This window comes from Populus alba, chromosome 17 (genome assembly GCF_005239225.2).
Source record: "Populus alba chromosome 17, ASM523922v2, whole genome shotgun sequence".
Taxonomy (NCBI): Eukaryota; Viridiplantae; Streptophyta; class Magnoliopsida; order Malpighiales; family Salicaceae; genus Populus; species Populus alba.
Window position 1 is genome coordinate 3,186,452 of NC_133300.1, and position 18,120 is coordinate 3,204,571.

Sequence of the window (18,120 nt, forward strand, 5' to 3'; positions counted from 1 at the left end):
TGATGTCCGATTCTTCATTGCCTTCCGTTGATTTTTATAATGAGAGGTCCGATTCTATAATGTTAATTTAATATCATCGATCACATTACTAGATGCCGTTCAAATCATATAATTATTGGATTAACAACTAAATATTAGATATTATAAAAGATTCATAATAAGAACTTATAGTGTATCTAAAACACCCATCAAGGTAATTTTACCATCTAAGATGTTAAAACTGGCTTAAATTTATTAATATTTAGAGAATGTTGGGAACGTGGTTTAAAAAATTTTATTTTATTTTATAAAAAATTAAATTTTTTTATATGTTTTGGATTATTTTGATGTGCTTATCTTAAAAAATAATTTTTTAAAAATAAAAAATATTATTTTGATACATTTCTACATAAAAATATTTTGAAAAGTAATCACAACCACACTTCTAAATATATTTTTAATTCATTTATTTTTTATGATCATTAAAAGAATTTTTTTTATTTTTTATCTTTTTTAAAAAACCAAGTGATATTATCACTAGTAGGATTCTTGCATAATAATAGATAGGACAAAGAAGTCAGGATTCTGTCTTAGACTAGCGATTAAGAGAAGTCAGGTTAAAACACTGAGTAATATTTGTGTTTTGTCTCGGAATTGAAAAACAATAACAGTAAAACAAAAAATACATGAATTTTTTGTATTTTTTTATTTTAAAAATATAAAAATTCACATCAAAATCATTATTTCAGAGATATTACTTTATATTCATATTTCTATCTTTTCTATTAAATATGTTTTTGTTCTTGATGTCTCTAAACCAAAATTAAAAAAATGTTTGAAAAGAACAAAAAAGGAAATTAATATCTTTTAATGCTGGGATTAAACAATACACCTAAGCAAGTAAGATAAAATAAAAATACATTAATGCCTTGTTTGTTTCAAGGAAAATGAATTCCAGGAATTCATTTTCCTCACTTTCCCATGTTTGGTGACAATGCAGAAAATAAGTCAACAGAAAAGCAATTCCCGCCAACAAAAAATTTAACTTTCCTCACAGGAAAGTGTTTTCCTTTCCTTGTCAAAAGGAAAACACTTTCCTAATCTTTGGCTCCGTTGTTCTCCTCTTTGCATCTCTGTCCAAAAACAAAAACAGAAAAAAGCAAGAAGATTTGAAGAATCACACTCTTCCATTTCAGGTATTTTTTCCCTATTTCTGTATTATTTTTGTATATTAGGCTCCGTTTGTTTTTATCTTCTTCATATTTTTTAGATCTGCAAGAATAATAGCAAAAAATCATTGATTGTTTATCTGTTCTGAAAAAAACTTTTATTTTTGTTTCTGCCTGTCAATTTATTTTCTCATACCCAGTTTTCTTCTTCATCTCCTCCCGTTACAAATAGTACAATATCTGCAGAAAAACCCAACCAATTTCTCATCAAAATCAAGCCATAAAACACACATTTTTCATGCCCATTCGACAGCTTATTGAAAGGATAAAAATCCCCAACAACACCCAACCATCCCTACACTGTGACGAATCCAGCACAAAGAGAGAGATGCAAACAGGAGGAGAAAACTGTCGGGTGAGAGAGGGATGAGGAGAGGGGAATTGGGGGAACTCAACCGAGAGAGGAGAGGGGAATTGGGGGAACTGAACAGAAGAGGGGAACTGGGGGAACGGGGATTGGTTTATCTTGCTGGTTTAAACTTGCTCCTCTGCTGGTTTTTGGATTCTGATTAGTTTATTTCTTAACATGAATCCACCCAATTTGATTTGAACTCCCATTCTCGTGGAACTCAGGGTTCTGCAAATTTTCGTTCGGTGAAGTTTGAAAAGTGAGAAACACCAATCGAAGATCCTATCCACCTTCAGTGCCACCGAATGTCATATAGAATGAAAAACCATACAAGCTGCTTCAAATCTACAATTTTGTGGCTCAGTACTGGCAAAGGAAGGTTGTATGGCTTCGGCACTGGTACATGGTGATATCAAAATGGTTCTTTTTTTTTCTTTATTTTGTGTTTAGGTTCATAGGAAGAGAGTGTTGTAAAATATCTCCATGAAGTCACAAAATTATGATCTAGATCAATAGCGGATACACATGTAATTCCCATTAACTTTTCATCTGTTCGTAATGGTTCTATCTTGCTATGTTTCTCCAGAAGAATACGAGTGAATGCTTTTGTGCAAACAGGCACTTGTATTGATTCCACTAATTTTGTGTCTTGTGCGTTTGTTTCTTGAACATAATAGTAATAATAATATGAAGGAGACTAGTCCATACAAGAACAAACATTCTTTTAAATATTTTGTGACATTAGAATCCAAAAACAAAATATTTATCCAAAAAACCCATAAAAATATTTTTTGTATGTATTTATCTTTTAAAAAATTCTTTATATCAAAAAAAAAAAAACTCAAATATATAACTCTTACCATAAACTAATTTGGCTTTCTTCATATGAAAAAAAAAAAAACTTATTTTAAGCTTTTAAAATTGAAAAAAATATATTAATAGGTTTTACGTAAAAAATATTTCACAAGTTTATTTCTATATATATGATATGATATATATATTTTTAGATTTTAGATTTTTTTTTTATTGTAAGTGATTAAATATTTTATATATATTAGATAAATTTGAAAAAAAAATTAATTCATTAATAAATTATTTTTCAGTTCATTTTCCATAACACAACCAAACACTGGAAAGTGTTTTCCATTTCATTTTCCATAATATTACCAAACATCGGAAAATACTTTCCCGGAATTCACTTTCCAAAAGGAATTCACTTTCCTGTAAATAAACGAAGCCTAAAGTACAATAACTTTCTGCGCCTTCCCCTTTCCTACTTGATCTCACTATTTTTGATTTTGAGCGTATTAGTCCTTCTACAAAAACTATCATAGACATAGAAGGATTAATATGTATGACATCTTAAACTTTGGGGGTCATAGGAGTAATTTAAACAAATCCAAAGCTAATAAACTAGTGTTGGGTACTATTACTTCCATTGACTCTCTATCTTAATATAGCTCCTATTAGAAATGTAGTGTAAATTATATTTTTAAAAATTTTGATTTTTTTTGTTAAAAATAATTTTTGTGTTTTCAAATCGTTTTGATATACTGATATAAAAACTAATTTTTAAATAATAAAAAAATATTATTTTAATATATTTCTAAATAAAAATATCATAAACCACAACTACTATTACAATGCTAAACAAGCTCGTAATCGAACATCTGACCCGCTTACCGGATTTCAATCGAACATCCTCTGCTTCATACAGTCAAATTCCTTCATCTACGTACACATATGTATATAGGCAAATTTCAAAAGTTTTGAAGCAATTCCATACTTTTCTTCGCAGGCTTTCTTAGCAAGGGACTTCCATGGCAATTTCAGCATCATCCATCGTTAAAGATTTTCTCCCCTTGTTTTTAACTTCAAAATATAATTTAAACAAACCTGGAGAGCCTGTGAAACTTTTTCCTTCTCCAAATCAAAATCCTGTTTCTCCTCCATGGTCACAAGCTGCAGCACAGCACAGCAATACTCGGGTAGATCAAATTCAAAGACCGGAAAGGCAATAATACCACTTACTCCACAAGAGATGGCATCTGATAGGCATGGGTATTCATTCTGTCTGTAATAACTTACATTTGAAGTCCATTCTGGAAATTCACGCCCATAAGTCCATACCCGATCCAAAATGTGTAGACCTGAAAACCCTTGCCGACCCTCCAGTTGACGATATTCAGGTAGCGTAGAATTTGGGACGCACAGGTGAGGGTAAGGCTGATTTTGCAGCCCGTGCTCCAAGATTATTGTCATCATTAGCTTTTCCTTCAGGAATAATTAATTAAGTTTCATGTAATTGTCCATATTGACATCATCAATTGTTATAATTAATTATTTTTACCTGACTAGTTAATCAAGTTCAATATCAATTATTTTCAGGAATAATCATGCTGATGTTAGTAAAACTTACTAATATCATTAGCCTCTGTATTAAGGAGCGGCTAATCAAGTTCGAGGAGCGATTATCAATAAAATTCATTAATATAACTCATATTCTTAATCAGATCAATTACTCAAATTCAATTTTTATTTCTCATTTATTTTACTTTATCCTTTCTTTTTATGGCTTCACCCATATATACAAAATTCAAGAATTTAGCAAATTAGCAAAATCATTGTTACGTAAAAAATATAGGTGTAGAACACCTATCTGCTGTAGAAGCTCGACTTGTGTTCCATTGTTTTTGTTATGCCCCTCCTGCGGTTCCTGATAAATCCACAAGTATACCACATTATTTCTTACTCAGTTACATTTCTTATAACAACAACAATAATAGGCAATGTTGACTTCTTTTTAACAATTGTTTCCTTTGGACTTGTGTTTCCCATTATATATCTCTCTCTAGATCATTGTTCTTTATTAAATTATAACTATCATCACCAATTTGGTTTTCAATATAGCTTATTTTCTTTTGAACTCTAAGATATGACACTACATATTTTCTGAGTGAAAGGAGTCTGATTCTGCCCCCAATACAACTAAGTTTTCCTATTTTATCAATTGATTGAATCTACCAACAAAAATGATAGGTTGACCTCTCTTCAGATATTTATCTATATTTGGAGTTCTAGAGCTCTAACTTAAGCGATGTTGGATTCGCTGGAAAACTGACATCTTCTATGAAGAACCTTTCCCTGAAATTTGTTAGTTTTAGGCTTGAATTCTCTTTAGAATCAAGGTGACGAATTTGTCAAGTTTTCATCAACGGTTATTAGATGAACCTTCAATTATCCCTATTTTTCCATTTTTCTCTCAACACAACCATTCCTATGTTTTTTCTACATCTCACAACTCCTTCTAAGCCAAACCATAAGCTATGTCCGTTATTAATAAATTTCTTTTCCACCTTATGTAACACACGTATTTGACTCACGAAGTTTCTTATTATCAAGTTTCCATACTTTTCCCTACTAGTAAACTTCCTATCACAACTATTCATGCATCTTTAACATATAACATGCCAAAACGCTTCCTCCCTCCCCTCAACCTGTTCTTGGCTAAACTTGGCCTAATGGGACGAAGGTCCCCTTTTTCTTTCTATGCAATTGTTTGTCTCATTTACTTATTGTTCACATCATAACACATATCACAAGGTTTATCAAGTACAAATTCAGAATTTCTTTTCCTTTCATTCAACCCTCACATGGTCAGCCACTCATGTGCTTTAGTCATTGATTTTTATTTGGTAATTTTGATGATTTCATGTTCAAAATAACTTATAGTAGTTTAATTAACTTCATTCTAACAAATTCTGCAATTCCTTTAATTTTGGCTCAAGAATTCTAATTTACAAAATCTGAAATTGGTGAACAATTCATAATCGAATTTCAAATTAGCTTTCACAATTAGGTCTACGGTCCTTACCTTAATGAAATTTGGATTTCAACTCAAATTTTGTTAAAAAAAATTAGCTCCTTGCATGTAGTAGGCCCTCTCCTCCTCTTTTCCTCACAATTTCTTCACTTGTTTCCTTGGTAATTCCTTTGTCAATGTACGTTCTCTCGGCTTAGTAGTTTAAAGGTTTGCATGTCCTAACAATTTGGTGTTTTTCCCTCAATTTTGGTGGAGAAAAATATGAAATCTTCCCCCTCCTTCTTGCCTTGCACAGTTTGCCACATGGAGGGGAGAATATATGGTATTTATAGTCTCATTCTCTTTTAATTATAGTTTGGTCCATCCTTTCCTGTCTTTTTATAATTTGATCATAACTCTTTTTTTTAAAAAAAAGAAACCCCATTTAGCAATTTATTTTTTTTAAAATTTTTTCTAGAGTTTTATTCTCAGGTTTTACAATATAGATATTGCTAAAAATGAGTAAAGATTTCTGCCTTGATTTTTTTTTTTTCCAGTGTGTATAAAGCTTGAGTCTTATGTTACCTATGTTTGCTTAGACTTGGTCCAAAAAGGCACTAATTATTGATCTCAATGTAAATGAAATAACTTAATCCCGATAGATTAATTCTGTGAAAGAGATTTGATATTTATTTAAAATGAGTGTTTGTATTTTTTTTCCTATACAAAGTGATTCAAATTAGAGATTTGATGTTTATTAATTAGATTGATGATATGTCAGCAGACTTTAAGAATTTAACCTTAAATAATACAAAATTATTGGAAAGAAAAAGAAATAGTTATTGCTTACTAATTGCACTTGTATTTTTAATCCTCATTGTTTATATTTATAACTAATACTTTAAGTTTAACCTCCTATGAGTGGTTGTGTTAACCACTAATATGCTGTCTCTCAACATTAATTAAAAAAAATTAAGCCATCTATGGTTTGGAAGGATTTGTCAAAAAAAAAAAAAAATAAGTTTTCGAAGGTTAGGATAGCCCCATACTGGGTGTCCATAGGAATTAAGAATTTTGTCAATCGTTGGGTTTTGTTAACCCTAATTAATTTTTAGAAGAAGTTTACTCTCAAAGACAGGCAAGATATAAAATAATCAAGCCGTAACTAGGCTTAGCCCATCAAATTCTCCAATCGAAAGACGCAAGCCCAAAAAAAGTTTGAATGGCCCATAATATGTTGTATTGATCAATGGTTATATATAACACTGTGATTACACTGAATTTCAACACCTTCCAACATGCAAATGGAAGCCTTGTGACGAAGAACAAATACAAACACTGACAGAAAAAAAAAAAAAAAATATGCCATGTAAAGCTCGTTTCTGATGGGGCGGAATCCGGGACCGGTGATGTACTGATCATTGCTCATCGGAGGGGTAAGCACACTGAGACACAATATTTAACGTGGTTCGGCAAATTGCCTACATCCACGGGAGAGGTTCATTTTAATTAGAGATAGAGAAAGAATACAACACATGGAGGAGGATCACATCCACTCAACTCTCATCTCTCATTGCTACATGGGGCAGCAGCTGCTTAAGGCAGCAGGGCTGCTGATGGCAGCCCTTCTCTTTCTTTCTCTCTTCTTCTCTCTACATGTCTCACAACTCTCACACTTTGCTCTCTAAGATCATGCCTCTTTTATAGGCATCAATGGCAGCTCCTCTTGCTCCTTTGTCATCAATGGTGGCTGCCAAACTCATCTCTTCTTCAACAAAGGTGGCTGCCAACTTCTTCTCTTCTTCAACAATGGTGGCTACCAAAGTCAAGGTTGGTGGTTGCCACCAACAAGCCTCCTTCTTTGACAATGTCAACATAATTGGCAACATTCCAACAATCACCCCCTTTGCCATTTATGTGGGCAATTGTCATCTTGCTTCTTCAGCACACGCTCTCTGGAGCGTTCTGAAATGAGCTCCTTTCATGGCTCTCACACCTTCTCTAAGGTGTCTCCGTTTGTCGTTATGCGACGGTCTAAACTAGGGCTCCTATCATGGCCCATAGTTTGGCACATATAATTGGATAAACATGTGCACCTTCTTCTTCTTCATCTCCATCGACCACCATGATGACCTTTAGATGCCTCCTGATCGGGCAATCTCTTTTTAATAATTCACCACTGTCATTTTCGGTCTCAAATCTCAACGATCTGACCGTACCATTGCATCCGGAATGATCAAATTAGCTGGAAACATGTCTTGAATCGTCCAAATCGCACTTCAGACGGCTAAGATTTGATCAAAACAATTCTGGCCTGATCAACGGCTCAGATTCACTATCAGATCCGGTTGCACGTAGGATCAGCTACACTGGATCCTATACCTCGGCTCACGGCTCGGCTCGGCTCCAACTCAGCTCGGCTCCACTCGGCTCAGCTTGGCTCGGCTCGCGGCTGATGACATGGCAGGTGGGTCCCGCTATGCTGACATGTTAGTTGACTAGTCAATTGACTTGCTGACTGTGTATGTGATGTCATCCTTGCATCATGATGACGTCATCCTTTGCATGGCACTGTTCATGATACGTCACTGTTCATGTCTACTGTTCACATGGGTCGGGTCAACTCATCCGGGTGAAGAAGACGCGTGGGGCGCGTTGGCGTGCGTGGGTAGACGCCTTGCCGGAGAGGGATGGAGAGTGCGGCCATGTCCGACGTCCGATTTTGACGCCGTTTTCACCAGTGGCTTCGTATCGTCCTCCTCTACACAGTGGGATGGTCAAAACACCATTTTAACAACTTTCATTTTTTAAGCAAAGATCAAACACCACTTTAAACCAAAAAGCTCTGATACCATTTGATGGGGCGGAATCCGGGACCGGTGATGTACTGATGATTGCTCATCGGAGGGGTAAGCACACTGAGACACAATATTTAACGTGGTTCGGCAAATTGCCTACATCCACGGGAGAGGTTCATTTTAATTAGAGATAGAGAAAGAATACAACACATGGAGGAGGATCACATCCACTCAACTCTCATCTCTCATTGCTACATGGGGCAGCAGCTGCTTAAGGCAGCAGGGCTGCTGATGGCAGCCCTTCTCTTTCTTTCTCTCTTCTTCTCTCTACATGTCTCACAACTCTCACACTTTGCTCTCTAAGATCATGCCTCTTTTATAGGCATCAATGGCAGCTCCTCTTGCTCCTTTGTCATCAATGGTGGCTGCCAAACTCATCTCTTCTTCAACAAAGGTGGCTGCCAACTTCTTCTCTTCTTCAACAATGGTGGCTACCAAAGTCAAGGTTGGTGGTTGCCACCAACAAGCCTCCTTCTTTGACAATGTCAACATAATTGGCAACATTCCAACAGTTTCTAGTAGAAGAGATTGCAGATTGCAATAACAAGCAACGAAATGGCATAGATTATCCAAGTAACCCACTTGACACTAGGGGGGAATGGGATTGAAATGGTGATGAAAAACACGGTGGCTGCCAGGAAAACTGCAGCTTTACCCAGCACTTTGGATGTCCTCGGAAACTTGGTGGGGTTGATAAAAAGTGAAACAAAGAGACAAGAAAAGAGAATTGCAACAAGAATAGAGAGTAAATGCAAGGAATCGAGTTTGGAATCAGTAATTTGGTGAAAATGAAGGGCTATTTGAAGTCCTGATGTGAAGCAGATGCTTATAAGCGTCTTCTGCCATTCCATTTCCTGCTTAGCATGGAACATGTTGACCAGCTCTTCTTCTTCTCTATGGCAGAGTCGGGACACAGATTCTGGAACTGAAAGAATAAAACCCTTGATAACTCGAGCACCATTCTCCATGGTTTTCCTGTGCTGTATGCTATAAAGCTTGAGAAGACTGGGAAATAATTTATAAGAAACGAAAAAAACTGTTGAAAAAGTATGCATGTGATGCTGATATTGCCAGCTTATTTATACCAGCAGAAAAGAAAGAGGTGGAGTTTGTTGATAATCGGATTCGGACCTCAAGAGTCAACAACCGAATATTGGAGTTTGGAAAAGTCAATCGGACCTGTAATTTTTTAATCTAGAAGTGATGAGCTATTTTATATTAGAGTAGAAGTTGATGAAGAAACCTTAATAATCAAGCCATTAATGTTTTTGACTACTCTCTTGGATATTACTTGATTTACAATTTCATCCCATTGAAATTAATTATCTTTTATTTATTTCATATTTAACAAATAATTTATAGTTTTTTAAAAAGTTTGTTTTTCCGAACTGTAAAAACTACTATAAAACCAAATTATGTGGAGAGAAGGTTAGTTGCCTTGTAGCAAGCACACTGAATTCATTGCCAAAGGACCACAAGCTGTGTTTTCATTTTGGTTAGTTGTAATAATTTAGCTCAAATTTTGGTTTCAAAAGCTTGGCAGGGAATGTTCTTTGGACTTATGCTAGGATTAAATTTCTGGGTTTTTCTCGAGCTAGCCTTGCACTTCGAGTCCTATGTTTCAGCTGAGACAGTCCCATATACTTAATGAAACTATATTTTATTTATTAATTTGGAAAAATCAAGCACTAATTTCTTCACCTAATATGTTTTCAAGCAATGTTAGAGATAATATTTCTTACCATTAATTCACCGAGAGAAGTTCAATGGTAGAAATTATACATAAGGCTTTAATCCAACTTCTGTTGCGAAAGTTGCAGCTTATGGCCGAATAGCACGTTTCAAGCTGGGCCTTAAGCCTATTATTTCTGCTCACACCCCTCAATTTCTGTATTTGGGATCTTTTTTTTTAAATTTTTTTTCCAAATTAAATATAAACAGATTGAATCTAGGCTGTGCTTAGGATTTAACAAAGCAAGAACATGAATATATAAATGGGAATTCTGTCCCTGTTTTGAAGTTTCCGACGTAGTTTATTGCAATGCCACTCTTGCCAAGAGGCTCGATTGAATATTATAATGATGTCCGATTCTTCATTGCCTTCCGAGAGGTCCGATTCTATAATGTTAATTTAATATCATTGATCACATTACTAGATGCCCATCAAATCATATAATTAATGGATTAAGAACTAAATATTAGATGTTATAAAAGATTCATAATAAGAACTTAGAGAGTATCTAAAACATCCATCAAGGTAATTTTATCATCTAAGATGTTAGAACTGGCTTAAATTTATTACTATTTAGTTCATTTATTTCTTGTGATCATTGAAAGAATTGTTTTTATTTTGTTTTTTTATCTTTTTAAAAAAAAAAAAAAAAAAAAAAAACAAGTGATATTATCACTAGCAGGATTCTAGCATAATAATAGATAGTACAAAGAAGTCAGGATTCTATTTTAGGCTGTGCTTAGGATTTTTTCCAGATTAAATATAAACAGTTTGAATCTAGGCTGTGCTTAGGATTTAACAAAGCAAGAACATGAATATATAAATGGGAATTCTGTCCGATGTATTTTCTTGCAATGCCACTCTTGCCAAGAGGCCCGATTGAATATTATAATGATGTCCGATTCTTCATTGCCTTCCGTTGATTTTTATAATGAGAGGTCCGATTCTATAATGTTAATTTAATATCATTGATCACATCACTCGATGCCCTTCAAATCATATAATTATTGGATTAAGAACTAAATATTAGATGTTATAAAAGATTCATAATAAGAACTTAGAGTGTATCTAAAACATCCATCAAGGTAACTTTATCATCTAAGATGTTAGAACTGGCTTAAATTTATTACTATTTAATTCATTTATTTCCTATGATCATTGAAAGAATTGTTTTTATTTTTATTTTTATTTTTATTTTAAAAAAACAAGTGATAGTTGTTAAAAAATATATTTATCTTGTTTTATTTATTAAGGTTAAAATAGTATTTTTAATTTAGTTTATATATAATGTTTTATATTTAATTTAAAATAATAACTTCATAATACTGTGATAATGAAAAATCCTAACCTCATTCTCTTTCATATTTTTATATATATATAAAAGAAAAATTCAAAATTTTTCAAGCAATTACATATTTGTCTTCGCAAGCTTTTTTAGCAAGGGACTTTCATGTCAATTTTAACACCATCCATCATCAAGATTTTCGCCCCTTGAATTGCAGCCACTATGTCGCAACTCTCGCACCCAACTACATCTCAGCTACAATCAAAATCATCATGCTCTCCGAATATTGATCTAGAATCGCAATCACTGCATGCACAGCCACAACCTTCTTCTTATAATACTGCCTCTGAATCAGATCACCACAAAGACAGCCTCCACCTTCTCCACAATTACCACCAAAAATGCTGCAAGTACCCTATCGCACCATTAATCAGCCACGACTAAACAATATGATCTGCCTGGAGCAGGAATTGGAAATGGAATTACCGAAGGTATTCTTGAATTTGTGCTTCATGGAAGCACTTCAGAGTACAATTCAGTGCAAAGTTGTTACCAAATCTGAATTTCGTCATTCCATCAATTTGATATCCTTGGCTATTGTCTTCAAGGGGCATGACGTGATGGCAAAGAGTTTGAGATCTGCACAACAAGTCTTGAGTTTGAGTCAGGGCATGCATCAACAGATCTTGAGTTCGAGTCAGGGCGTGCATCTCTTGTAAGAGCCTAGGACAGCCGGAGTTTTACTTGCTCACCTGGACCCATAAAATACGCTTTCCGGAGGGTGGGGTTTACTCAAATCCAAAAAAAAAAAAGATATCCTTGGCTATTCTAATTATTTTCGCTACTCTCTTCATTTCACACTTTATTGGCAAAAGGCTTCCTACTGCATCCAAAATGTTGGAGAAGGTTGTGTTCTTCCTTGCAGCCACAACATTTTTCTTTGCTATATACATTACATCCCCTTTTGTGTCAAGGGTGCTATATAGGTTGTCTATGTCATCTCCTTGATCGCTATTACCATCTACAATTGCCTTTAGACGCTTATATTTGGTTTTGAAAAACAATCCCATGTTGAGATTTGTTGTACTCAGAGTTTGTTACATTATATGTTCTTCAAAAATGTCATAACTTCCATATTCAAAAGTTGTATTGGTTATCAATATAACACAAACATATGTAAATTAGCTATGCATTACTATAATTATGAAGTTGTTGTAACCCATTTTTTGGGTCCCCACAAAAAATAAAATAAATAGCCAAAAGAGGTTAGAAAAATAACAGGAGGCATGAAGCGCCCAAAAACTGGTCAGAAAAATTAGTCAAGGAGGTTAAAAATACAAAGATAGATTTTTGACAATATATTCTTGAATGATGAGAGCCCTGGTGGATAAGAAAATTTGATTTTTTGAGGAGAAAAGTCCAAATTTAGAGGTTTATGGACTTAATTGGATTTTTAATTGAATTTATGGAGGATTTGAGTGCAAAAAAATTGATTTTTAAGTCAATTTGGGCTTTAATTAGAAGAAATTTAAGTTCTGAGGCCAAAATATATTTTTTAGGAATTTATTAGGTCAAATCAGGGGCTTAATTGTATAAATATTGAAGTTTAATGGCCAATTAGGGGTTTAATTGTGAAAATCCGAAACCAGGGACCAATTTGGAAAAGGCGCGAAGATAGAGGGGGCTGTTTTGAATTGATTGAGGGGCCTAATTGAAGAAATTGGAAGTTTATTGATTAATTGAGGGTCAAATTGCATAAATCAAAGACCAAGGACCAAAGTGAAAAACGCGGCCAACAAGAGCGGCGGAGACGGAAATTAAAAGGGATGCAATTGAAATGTACAAAATATAATTGAGGGCTGATTTGGAAGTTGACGTGTTGGCGCCATTTAAATGAAACGACGCGTTTTGTCCAAAACGACGCCGTTTCATGTTTTAAAAAAAAAAAAGAAGAGAAAGCTCAGAACGGTGTCGTTTTGAGACACTGTTCCTCTTTCTTCTTCCCCTGGACGTGCAGCAGGGGAAGAGAGAAAGATTTTGTTTTTTCTTCTTTAAATGCTGCTGCCTCTCTCCTCCGCCAACGCCTGCCACAACCCGAAACCCCACGCCCTCTCATGATGAAAAGTCGGGGGAGCCGCGCCTTGCCAGTCGCACCCACTGGCCAACCGACTGGCGCTGCCCCGCTCCCCATACAGCCATGATGAGGCCCCGCTCCCTTTGCCCCCTATAAATGGAGACTGAACGCCAGCACGCGAGAGAGGACGAACCGAGGGGAGGGAGAACCAAAGAGAAAGACGAAAAAAAGAAAAAAGAGTGAAACCAAGAGACAAGGAGAGAGAGAGACAAAAAGAAGAGAGAGAGAACGAAAGAGAGGAAGAGAGAACGAACCGAGAGGAACGAACCCAAAGAAACAGAACGAACCGAAAAGAACGAACCACTAAGTAAGCCTAAACAGAGGAGGAGGAAAACGTCGGAGAAGGGAAGAACTGAAGCCGTTTTTTTCTCCACCGCCTGCAGCAGATACATTACTGTTTGGAGCCGCTGTCTGTGAGCCACGACACCGCCACCGACCTCTATCACAGCACCGCCAGTGAAGCAGTCAGTCGTCATCCAGGAGGAGCGACACCGCCACCATATCCTCTGCGCCAGGTACACTCCTCTGCTCCCGTGATCTCTTTTGTTCGCCTGCTTTTCCTCTTGCAAGCAGAATATTCATGCTGCATGCAGGAGGATGGGAGGGGGAAAATAATTCCCCCCCCGTTGGTTTTCCAGTGCTGGGCCAGGCCGGTTCTGGCCCAGCACTGATGGTTTGCTCTAACTGGGCCAGGTCGTTTCTGGCCCAGTTATGATGTGTTGATGGGCCAGATTGATTCTGGCTCATTCCTGCTGTCTGGGCCGGGTCTGGCCCAGACAAAGAAAGGAGACTTTGTTGGGCCAAGACCGGCCCAACCATTTTGGGCTGAGTCCGGCCCAGTTAGTTGGGCCGGCCCAGCCCACATAATATTTTATATTATTTACTATATTGTTTTATATTATTTATATATATGTGGATATATATCAAAAAAAAATTAAAAAAAATATTCTGAAAAAATCCTTGAAAATTATTTTTGATTTTCCTGTATATTTTTATCAAAATGGCTTAATATTGGTTTGTATTTTTATACCTTAAAGATACAAATTCAGTATTAAAATACCCGGTTTTCGTCAAAACATCAAAAAATTTTAAAATAAAAAATGTTTTCCTTTCAAAAAAATTCTAAAAAATCCTTAAAAATATTGTTGATTTTCCTGCATACTTTTAATAAAATAGCTTAATATCGGGTTGTATTTTTATACCATAAAGATACAAATCCAATATTAAAACACCCGTTTTTTCGTCAAGAAATAAAAGTTTATAAAAAAAAATGTTTTTATTTTAATGCATACGACCTAGTCTCTCCAATATATATATATATATATATATATATATATTATGACATCGTATTTTTACACAACAAAGAAAATTTCGAAATAATATATGTATTAGCATGCATTTTGGCTTTAATAATCAGTTTATTCAAGCCATGAGAACTAGGCCAATATTTCAAAAATTCCAAAAAAATTATTGTGTTTTCTTTTAGTATTTGGGATTACGAATTTATACGTAAAACGTATTCCTAATATTAAAAATAAAGTTTTTGAATAGACGTTAGAACGATTAGGATTTTACTCGATAAGATAAAGACCTCCTTACCGAGGAGGATTTTTCTTGAACCATGGACAGACCAACAACTAGAAACACAATAACACCTTAGTTTTTATCAGACAATCAAACAATGCAGCTTACCTTAGGTAAGACGTATTTGGGGTGCTAATACCTTTCCTTTACGCAACCAGTCCCCGTACCCGATCTCTGAGACCATTTAGGGTTCCTAGTGACCAAAATACTAGGTGGCGACTCCCATTCCATTTTCTACCAATAAACGACAAGAATTCCTTGTCTCCCTATACTTGCCACATAGAAATAGATATACATTCCTAGATTTAAAATGGGAAACATACATTATATTTTCGCCGCGACGCCGCACACGTGCGACAGAAGTAACAAAAAAACTAAAACCCATCTCATCTTAAATTATTAAATGAAATCCAGAATATAATTTCAAAGGGTGCGGGCGCCTTCCCCTTGCGGGCACGAGCGGATACTTTTTTATTTTTTAATTATAAAAAGACGGGAACAACATTGATCCCATGAGATAATGGCAAAAAAGTCGAGGTTACAAAACAAAAAGTACCCCTTGACCTCATGAGATAATCACAAGAAAATTGAGGCAAAAAAACATTGATTCCATGGGCTAAATAATAATTACATTGTATAAGAATATGAAAATTTAAAAATACCCCTTAGACATTAGTTAAAAAACTTTTTAAGGGCATGAAAGTAATTATATTGTGCAATAAATATGTAATAATACAATTTTACTCGTAAGTGTGTGTGTGTGTGTTTTTTTTTTATCATTGAAGGGCTCATTAGTCGTTTTATTGTGGATTGCACCATGCACAATTTTAATAGATTTAAGCTCAATCTATATAGTGGATTGCCATTAAAAATTGGGTGTTTTACAATTATGGAAGGCACTCACTTTCAATCCATACAAGGTATTTTTTAAAAAGTATTATTCGTTTGAAAATATATCAAAATATTTTTTTTATTTTTTACATCAACACACCAAAATCATTAAAAAATACTAAAAAATTACCAATTTATATTTTCTTAAGATAAATATATTTTAAAAAAAATATTTAAAAATAAAAACTACCACAATCCTAAATAGATTTAATCGTGAGGGGTAGCTCAACTGGTTAGGCTCTGAGTTTGCTCTCTAATGATCACGAATTTGAGTACTCTTAGGACAACTGAAGGTTTACATGGTCGTTAATTTCATGACCCGTGGAATTAGTCAAGATACATGCAAGCTGATCCAGAAAGCTATATTAACTAAAAAGAAAAAAAACAAAGCAATAGGAAAAGTTGTGGGTTTGGAATCATCATCTGGTCCATCTAACTGTCAAAGAACCATCTCAACTCAATAGCTTAAGCTGTTAGATGAGGTTCTAGGATATGATTTATATTATTCTCTAACACACCCCCTCAAGTGAAAGCCCTTTGGGCTTGAAACTTGTACATGCCCATTTTACCTTGTGCATAATTTTTATTAAATAAATACGGATGGTGAGATTCGAATTCGTGACCATTTGGTCATCAAGGCTCTAATACCATGTCAAAGAATCATCTCAACCCAATAACTTAAGCTGTTAAGTGAGGTTTCAAGATATGATTTATATTATTCTCTAACACTAACTAATATTCCACACCCCGTCTCATGTCTTCTCAACACAAACATTATGGGGTAAATTACAAGAGGGTGTTTAGGAAAACTGATGCATATAAAAAAATAAGAGGAAAATGACTTGGATTTCTTGCATGGCAGAGGCCATAGATTTTTTTTATTTTTTTCTTGGATATGTAATTTAAAATAGAGTTGTAATTAATCCAATAATTGAGGATAACATTTGAGGATTTTTTTTACCTCATTTAAAAAATACATAAATATCTAGGAACATTCATAATTAATAAAAAAAATGGGAAAACAAAGTGGAAAAGAGGGAGTATTGATTAATTTCTTCCCAAAATATAGAGGAATTTTTCATTATACATGCTTATACAAGTAATGCATGCATTGAACTTAGAATACCTAAGAAGACTGCGAGATTATATGGCCAAAATGTTGAATTCCCATTGTTTTTTAGTAACATTATATATATAGCTTCAAGCATCAATTGGCTTTTATGTTGTCAATTTCAGTTGTTTGTGTTTGATGAAATAAATCAACGATAATTAATTTCTATGGAATGAAATTGTAAATCAAGTAATATCCAAGAGACTAATCAATAACACTAGTGGCTTGATTATTAAAGTTTATTCATCAACTTACTACTCTTAGATAAAATAGATAATCCAACATTTTAGATTATAAAATTACAAGTCCGATTGACTTTTCTCAAACTCCAACATTCGGTTGATGACTTCATCTTGAGGTCCGAATTCGATTATCAACAAACTTCATCTTTTTCTTTTCTGCTGGTATAAATAAGCTGGTAATATCGGCATCACAAGCATACTTTCTTGACAATTTTTTTTTCATTTCTTATAAATTATTTCCTAGTCTTCTCCATACAGCATAGGAAAACCATGGAGAATGGTGCTCGAGTTATCAAGGGTTTTATTCTATCAATTCCAGAATCTGTGTCCCGACTCTGGCATGGAGCAGAACAATTAGAATCACAGCAGCTACCACCTCCCACCATGAACCAAGAAGAAGATCTGGTCGACAATCCCCATGATGAGCAGGTAAAGGAATGGCAAAAGGTGCTTATAAGCACCTGCTTCACATCAGGATTTGAAATAGCCCTTCATTTTCACCAAACTACTGATTCCAAACGCGATTCCTTGCATTTAGTCTGTATCCTTGTTGCATTTATCTTTTCTTGCCTCTTTGTTCCACATTTTATCAACCCCGCCAAGTTTCCAATGACATCCAAAGTGTTGGGTAAAATTGCAGTTTACCTGGCAGCCACCGCGTTTTTCATCACCATTTCAATCCCATTACCCCCTGGTGTCAAGTGGGCTACTTGGATAATCTATGCCATCTCGTTGTTTGTTATTGCAATATGCAATTTCTGCTACTAGACATTAGCTTTACATGGCATATATTTTTTTCTGTCAGTGTTTGTATTTGTTCTTCGTTACAAGGCTTACATTTGCAAGTAACTCAGGCTTTATAATTTATACACGCGCAAAAAAAGGCAGTCTTTACTTATATTTAGCTTTATCTGTGTGCTTATA

The 18,120-nt window shown here is 34.7% G+C and overlaps 1 protein-coding gene and 2 long non-coding RNA genes across 5 annotated transcripts in view; 2 read left to right on the forward strand and 1 right to left on the reverse strand.

The window, feature by feature from the left end:
- LOC118027842 (uncharacterized) overlaps window positions 1-18,120 on the reverse strand; it is a 165,043-nt gene that overhangs the window by 72,397 nt on the left and 74,526 nt on the right. The gene's annotated exons all lie outside the window — the stretch shown is intronic.
- Window positions 1,083-1,920, forward strand: LOC140954752 (uncharacterized). 2 transcript variants are annotated; one of them, XR_012168257.1, is made up of 2 exons: window positions 1,083-1,175; window positions 1,349-1,920. It is a non-coding gene; the product is annotated as an uncharacterized lncRNA (long non-coding RNA). The 2 variants fall into 2 exon arrangements; XR_012168258.1 differs by having other exon boundaries at window positions 1,085-1,175; window positions 1,381-1,920.
- Window positions 17,270-18,102, forward strand: LOC140954811 (uncharacterized). The gene is made up of 2 exons (XR_012168292.1): window positions 17,270-17,372; window positions 17,455-18,102. It is a non-coding gene; the product is annotated as an uncharacterized lncRNA (long non-coding RNA).